Source organism: Triticum aestivum, chromosome 2A, assembly GCF_018294505.1.
Source record: "Triticum aestivum cultivar Chinese Spring chromosome 2A, IWGSC CS RefSeq v2.1, whole genome shotgun sequence".
In the NCBI taxonomy this organism is placed as follows: Eukaryota; Viridiplantae; Streptophyta; class Magnoliopsida; order Poales; family Poaceae; genus Triticum; species Triticum aestivum.
In genome coordinates, this window is record NC_057797.1 from 750,289,362 (window position 1) to 750,297,932 (window position 8,571).

Consider the following 8,571-nt stretch of genomic DNA (forward strand, 5'->3'; position numbering starts at 1 on the left):
TTATCTTATCACAAAACTATCTATTACCTATAATTTCAGTGCTTGCAGAGGATACCTTGCTGAAAACCGCTTATCATTTCTTCTGCTCCTCGTTGGGTTTGACACTCTTACTTATCGAAAGGACTACGATAGATCCCCTATACTTATGGGTCATCAGTGATGTACCCACTCTTTTGGATTACAAATACTTTCATTATGATAGTTGCTCTTTGATTGAGTGTATTTCTTTGTTGCAATCCATGATAACTTCACTCCATGCTTACGAACAAAATAAAGCTTTTACTTAACATATTGTTGATGCTATGATGAAAGCTCTTGAAGAAAAATTGGAATTGGAAGTTTGAATTCCTAGAAAATTGTGTGATGAATGGGAACCTACTATCAAAGTCAAGATTAAAAATTATGAGTGTTTTGCTTTGTGGGACTTGGGTGCTTGTGTTTCTACAATTCCGAAATCTTTATGTGATGTGCTTGGTCTTACTAATCTTGAAGAGTGTTCTTTGAATTTGCACTTGGCGGATTCTACTATTAAAAAGACTATGGGAAGAATTAACGATGTTCTTATTCTTGCAAATAGGAATTATGTGCCCATAGATTTTATTGTTCTTGATATTGATTTCAATCTGTCTTGTCCAATTATTCTTGGTAGACCGTTTTTAAGCACTATCGGTGCCATGATTGATATGAAAGAAGGCAATATTAAGTTCCAATTTCCATTGAGGAAGGGTATGGAACACTTTTCTAGAACTAGAATTAAGCCACCTTATGAATCAATCATGAGGGCATCTTATGGATCTCGAACCAAAGATGACAAAACGTAGATCCTTGCTTTATGCCTAGCTAAGGGCGTAAAACTATAGCGCTTGTTGGGAGGCAACCCAATGAATAAAATTTATTTTTTATTTTTTCTTCCTGTTCTTGATTGTTAGCACAAATGTGCTACTGCTATGATTGTGTTTTTTGTGTTTCTATTAGTATTTGTGCCAAGTAAAGCCTTTAGGATCTTCTTGGGTGATGGTTGTTTGATCTCTCTGAAAAACAAAATTTTACGCTCAAGAAATTAATTTTTGTTTTTACCAAAGAGCGATAAAATACCCATTCCACTTGCACTAGATCAATATACAAATTTCTGAGGCCTTCCTAATTTTTCAGAATTTTTGGAGTTACAGAAGTATACGAAATAGTCATATTGCTACAGACTATTCTGTTTTACAGATTCTGTTTTCTTTGTGTTGTGTGCTTATTTTGATGGCTCTATGGTTTTCTTTGATGAGTTTTTGCCATAGAAAAGTTGGAATACAGTAGATATAATACAAAAACAAAATATGAATTGGTTTGATACATTACTTATAATAGTGATTTGTTATTTTCTTACACTAATGGATCTCACGAAGGTTTTGTTGAGTTTTGTGTGATTGAAGTTTTCAAGTTTTGGGTTATCTTAAGATGGATAAAGGAAGTATGAAATAGCCTAAGCTTGGGGATGCCCTGGCATCCCAAGCTATTATCCAAAAATTAGCAACCAACTAAGCTTGGGGATGCCCCCGAGTGGCATCCCCACTTTCTTCCAACTATCATCGGTATTTTTCTTGAAACTATATTTTTATTCGTCACATGGTATGTGCTTTTCTTGGAGTGTCTTGTATGATATGAGTCTTTGCTTGTTTTATTTGGTGTTTTAAGTTATCAATCCTTGCTGGACACACTTATTTGAGAGAGCCAAAATTATGTCATGACATCTTAGAATTGCTCTCTATGCTTCAATTAAATTTTTATGAGCAATGGACTTGCTCTAGTGCTTCACTTATATCTTTTTGAGCACGGTGTGATTTAGTATTTTTGAAGAAATTCTCTCTTGCTTCACTTAGATATATTTGAGAGATTAGTAAAATTTTCAAGAAATTCTCTCTTTACTTCACTTAAATTAATTTGAGAGAAAGAAAAATTATTATGCTCATGATCTTCACTTATATTTGTTGGAGCTTGTCAAAAGCAATACATGAAAATTAGTCGCAAAGTGATAGATATCCAAGAAGGATATAATAAAAACTTTCATGAAGATCACTGGACAAAATAAACTTGATTCTTAGTAATAGTTTTGAGATATGATGATGTGATATGTGAGTCATCTTTATGAGTAATTATGCTTTAGTAAGAATATTGGTGTTAAGGTTTGTGATTCCCTATGCAAGTACGAAAGTCAATAGTCATGCAATGAAATTATATCCTACTTATGTTGCATTATTCGGTGTTATTTATGCTTAATGCTTTCTTATGAGATTATTCGTTTCTTAGTTGGTCGCTTCCCAATCTTTTGCTAGCCTTCATTTTGAACTAAGTATGATCACTACTTGTGCATCCAAAATCCTTTAACCCAGTTTTGCCACATGAGTCCACTATATCTACCTATATGCGATATTCTTTGTTGTTCTAAGCAAATTTGCATGTGCCATCTCTAATTTTCAAAATAAACTTCTCTTTTGTGTGTTTGTTTCACTCGCGGAGCGGTGTGGGGTGGCTAATATTTTGCGTGCTAGATGTGTTATTCTCAAGATGAGTATTTATTCACTTGTCATTGCACGAGAGTAAGGCAAAGGTATTAGGGATGCCCAATCCCGAATTGCAAAAATGAATTTACTTTATGTTGTCAAATAATAAATTCCTTGGAAAGTGTTGGTATGGAGGGCACCCGTGCATACGGTTAGCCATGGAAAGTGAAAGTTATGGTGGAAAAAGGAATAAACTTTATTTTCTGTTTGTTAACCGCCTACGATATATCTATGCATGGAAAGTATTGGGAACTCTAAGTCGTTTTCGTTGGTGGGATGGATACACCTATCAAAATGTTTTTATCTCTAAGTTTTTCGCTTTGAGCTCTGGCACCTCTACAAATCCCTACTTCCCTCTGCGAAGGGCCTTTCTTTTACTTTATGCAATTTTTATTTTGAGTCTCCATCTTCTCTTATAAAAGAACCAACAAGGAGGCAATCTGATCGTACTTAAGCATTGGGTGTAGCTAATATTCGAGTGTGTTTCATGAATGGATCAATGTTTGAGCATGGTGGGCTCGGGATACCTTATTTTAGCATTGATATTTTGAAAGACATCGTTGCTTGTTGATATGCTTGAGTATCTAAATTATCATGTCAAAACTAGACTATTGCTTTGAACAGCTAAAAGTCCAATTGTCCATGCTATAAAGAAAAGAATATGATATGACATGATAGGCAACATTCCGCATCAAAAATTCTGTTTTTATCACTTACCTACTCGAGGACGAGTAGGAGTTAAGCTTGGGGATGCTGATATGTCTCCAACATATCTATAATTTTTGATTGTTCCATGCTGTTATATTATCAATCTTGGATGTTTTATAATCATTTTGTAGTCATTTTATATCATTTTTTGGTACTAACCTATTGACATAGTGCCAAGTGCCAGTTCCTATTTTTTCCGTGTTTTTTACATCGTAGAAAATCAATATCAGACGGAGTCCAAATGCCACGAAACTTTACGGAGATTTTTTATGGACCAGAACGAACATGTTGGGCCCTGGTTGCACTTGGGGGAGTCCCGAGGAGGGGGCAACCCACTAGGGTGCGCCAGGAGGTCCAGGCACGCCCTGGTGGGTTGTGCCCACCTCGGGTACCCCTTGGACCGCCTCTTTGCTCTATAAACACCCCAAAAATCCCAGAACCTTAGCGGAGTCCACAAAATATTCATCAAGCCGCCGCAGAGTCCAGAACCACCAGATCCAATCTAGACACCATCTCGGATGGGGTTCACCACCTCCATTGGTGCCTCCCCGATGATGCGTGAGTAGTTCTTTGTAGACCTTCTGGTCTGTAGTTAGTAGCTAGATGGCTTCATCTCTCTCTCTCTCTCTTGATTCTCAATACAATGGTCTCTTGGAGATCCATATGATGTAACTCTTTTGCGGTGTGTTTGTTGGGATGGATGAACTTTCAGTTTATGATCAGATCTATCTTTTTATATCCATGAAAGTTATTTGAGTTTCTTTGATCTCTTATATGCATGATTTCTTATAGCATCGTATTTCTTCTCTGATATTTGGGTTTTGTTTGGCTAGCTTGATCTATTTATCTTGCAACAGGAAGAGGTGCTTTGTAGTGGGTTTGATCTTACGGTGCTTGATCCCAATGACATAAAGGGAAACAACACGTATGTATCGTTGCTACTAAGGATAAAACGATGGGGTCTATCTCTACATAGATAGATCTTGTCTACATCATCTCATCATTCTTATTGCATTACTCCATTTCTCCATGAACTTAATACACTAGATGCATGCTGGATAGCGGTCGATGTGTGGAGTAATAGTAGTAGATACAGGCAGGAGTCGGTCTACTAATCTTGGACGTGATGCCTATATAATGATCATTGCCTGGATATCATCATAATTATTTGAGGTTCTATCACTTGCCCAACAGTAATTTGTTTACCCACCGTTTGCTATTTTTCTCGAGAGAAGCCACTAGTGAAACCTACGGCCCCCGGGTCTTCTTTCTCACATATTTGCCTTTGCGATCTACTTTTCTCTTGCATTTATTTTCAGATCTATTAATCCAAAAACCCAAAAATACTTTGATGTACTTTATTTTATGTGTGATCTATTTATTTAATCTATTACAACTATTTCCCGTCACGCACCAAGTTCTGGCACCGTGTACCCGAAAGGGATTGAAAACCCCTTTAACACGTCGGGTTGCGAGGATTTGTTATCTGTGTGCAGGGGTTGCTTACGTTGTGTTGTTTGGTTCTCGTACTGGTTCGATAACCTTGGTTTCATATATGAGGGAAATACCTACTGCTGTTGTGCTGCATCATCCCTTCCACTTTGGGGAAATACCAACATAGCTTCAAGCGACATCAATGATGACGACGATTTCCCCCTCCAGGAGGGAAGTTCCCCCGGCGGAATCACTCCGTCGGAGGGCAAAAGTGCTCCTACCCAAGTTCCACCTCGAGGCGGCGGCGCTTCGTCCCAAAAGTCCTCCCCTTATTTTTTTCTAGGTCAAAAGGACTTATATACCAAAAGATGGGCACGAGAGGTGGGCCGAGGAGGCCACAACCCCCCAGGGCACGCCAGGGGGCCCTGGCGCGCCCAGATGGGTTGTGCCCACCTGGTGGCCCCCCTATGGTAGTGATTTGCTCCATAATTCTTATATATTCCATAAAATTTCCCTGTGAAGTTTCAGCTTGTTTGGAATTGTGCAGAATAGGTGGCCTAACGTAGCTTTTCCATGTCCATATTTCCAGCTGCCATAATTCTCCCCCTTGGTGTATACCTTGCAAAATATGAGAGAAAAGGCTTTCGAATTACTCCAAAAAGCATTATTATGGATAAACACATTATAAATAACAGTAAGACCGAAATCATCGTCAAGCGAAGCCCGAAATCGAAAAACATGTCCACATGCTTTGAGAGAGTGGTGTCGATAAAAACAAAATACACACATAGAAGCATCATGTTGATTATTATATCAGCAATAAAATTAAACATAGGACTTTCATCATAGGACTTTTATCATATACTTCTCATGAATAAGTAATAGTTCATCACACAATCGAAGTATAAAGCAAAAACTCTATTAGAAACCAACAAACTATGTTTTAAGTCAACTTTGCAACTACAATTCATCATCTTTTCTGGAAGAGTCACGTGTCAGAGCCTTTAGGCAAGTCCACATACTCAACCATCATATAGTCTTCTATGATTGCTAACACTCACCTCATACCCATGAGAAAAACGTTTCAATCGGACACATAGAAAGATAGGAGCTTATGATTTTGCCTCCCAACATACTCACCTCAAGGGTGATGTCAACAATAATAACTCATGCCACCCATATTCAACTGGACATATGTGCCTAGATCTTTCCTCACCACATGATGCTTGCCAATAGGGAAAAATAAAAGGAATAGAGAGAAAAACTTTGACTCTTTGCACAAACGTAAAAGATAGGCCCTTCGCAAAGGGAAGCAGAGGTTGACATGCACTTATTTTTTGTATGTTCAATCCCTTAGTGCAAAAGAATGTCACGTTACATTGCCGCTTGTGATATCAACCTTTATTATGCAGTTTGTCGCTTTTATTCTTCACCATCACAAGTTCGTGCAATGCTCAATTTTCTCTTACACTAAATGATCTCAAACTTTAAGAAGCAATTTTTATTGCCTTTTTGCATCGATGACAACTTACTTGAGGGATCTTTCTCAACCCCTAGGTAGGTATGGTGGACAGTTGAAAATAAGATTTGGGTTTAAGGGTTTTTGGATGCACAAGTAGTATCTCTTCTTAGTGCAGAATTTTTGGCTAGCAAAGATAGGGGAAATCACCACATGTTAAAGGATCTATGTCAATATGAATTCTATGTGAATATGAACAAACATAAATCATTAGGTTGTCTTCCTTGTCCTACATCAACAATTTTGGCATATAATATTTTGATGAGGGCTCACAATCACAAAAGATTTCTAGGATAGTATATTTATATGTGAATCTTCTCTTCCCTTATTAATTCTTTCATGAGTTGCATTATTGACTAATGCTATGTTTGTCAATCTCTAATAAAATTTTCTACTTATACTTTTCCTTATGTGGTGCCATCACCTACCATAGGATTAGTATATAATCTTTTCTTTATTTATTTATTTCCTTTATTTTATTTGTTTCCTTTCTTATTTCTTTTCATTATTTCCAACATGAAAGTAAAGAAAGCAAAACTCATACTAACCTCTATTATAAAATCTTGCACACGATTACAAGAATAGATCACTAAGCAAACTCTCAAAGAAGAAAGGATCGAACTAAACTTTTATTCATCTAAAGCAAAAGGATCAAACTAAAATAAGTGAAAGTAAAAAGATAGTGGGATGATACGGTACCGGGGCACCTCCCCCAGGCTTGGCGGAAGTCAAGGGGAGTGCCCATACCCGATACTCAGTTCTCCTTTGGTGGTGAAGAAGATGATGGTGGTGGAGAAGAGATCGTGTCCTCGGATTTCCATGGCAGTGGTCCACCATCGTGAGAGGAGGAGTGAGTCTCACGGGTCCTGCAACTAGCAGCCAAACTCATACCTTTAAACCTCGCCTCATATTCAAATACATGGTTTTGAAGATCATAGATCTGGCTTTGGAGGAAGTTGATTTGCTCGTTGAGGGTGAAGATGACGTCCTTCATGGGCTTGCCATCCACCTTGAGATCACGGGAAAGGTCCGTGATCATGAGGTGATTGGCATTGAGCTCACGCTCCATCATCCCCTTGCACCGGAAGACGTCTTGCTCCACAGCTTTGAGCCTGGCATCTATGGTTCCCGACACCTTAGGACATGGCATATCGCGGAGGTGAAAGCACCCCCTCATGCATCTGGATGACCTGAGGGTGCTGCACCACCTCCCGCAGATATGGTTGATGACGTTCTTGAAGAACTTGTCCTTGGAGGAGCATGAGGAGGCCATGGTAGATGGGATCTGACAGAAAACAACAAGGAAAAAGAGAACATGGGATTTCTTCGCGATACGGTGATCAACAGGTTCGGGAAGCATATATATATTTTTTATCTTGGAGGACAGGAATATGGTAGAAAAACGGAGTACAGAAGGTGTACCAGGTGGGCACAACCCACCTGGGCGCGCCAGGCTTGCCTAGCACGCCCTGGTGTCTTGTGCCCACCAGGGGACGCTTCCTGGAAGTTTCTTTATTCCTAAAATTCTAAAATATTCCAAAACTGATAAAAAATATTTGTGCGGATTTTTCGGAGTGCATTTACTTACCGTATCATGTACCTCCTTATTTTTCATGATTCTGGAGTGTTCCGGAAGGACTCTTTTATGTGTTCTTCCGGTGTCATGGTTTGGATAATATTACCTTCAATATTAATAGGTGTACCTGAGATATAATGCTTTATTCGTTGCCCATTGACAACCTTCGGGTTAGTACCTTCAGAATTATTTATTTTGATGGCTCCAGACAGGTAAACCTCCTCGATGACATATGTGCCTTCCCATTTTGAGAGGTGTTTTCCTGCAAAGAATCTAAAACGAGAGTTGTACAAAAGAACATATTCTCCGACTTTAAACTCACGCTTTTGAATTCTTTTGTCATGCCATCTTTTTACTTTTTCTTTAAATAATTTTTCATTTTTAGAAACTTGGGTTCTCCATTCATTTTATAAGCTTTTCCATAAACCATTTTATAAGGAGACATACCCATAGGATTTTTATAAGTTGTTCTATAAGCCCAAAGTGCATCATATAATTTCTTAGACCAATTGTTCCTGGACCTATTGACAGTCTTTTGCAAAATTAATTTTATTTCTCTATTGCTAAGTTCAACTTGACCACTAGACTGAGGATGACAAGGTGATGCAATTCTATGGTTAACATCATACTTGGCAAGCATTTTACGAAAAGCACCATGAATAAAGTGTGAACCACCATTAATCATTAAATATCTAGGGACTCCAAACCTTGGGAAAATAACTTCCTTAAGCATGTTAATAGAGGTGTTGTGATCAGCACTACTTGTTAGAATAGCTTCTACCCAT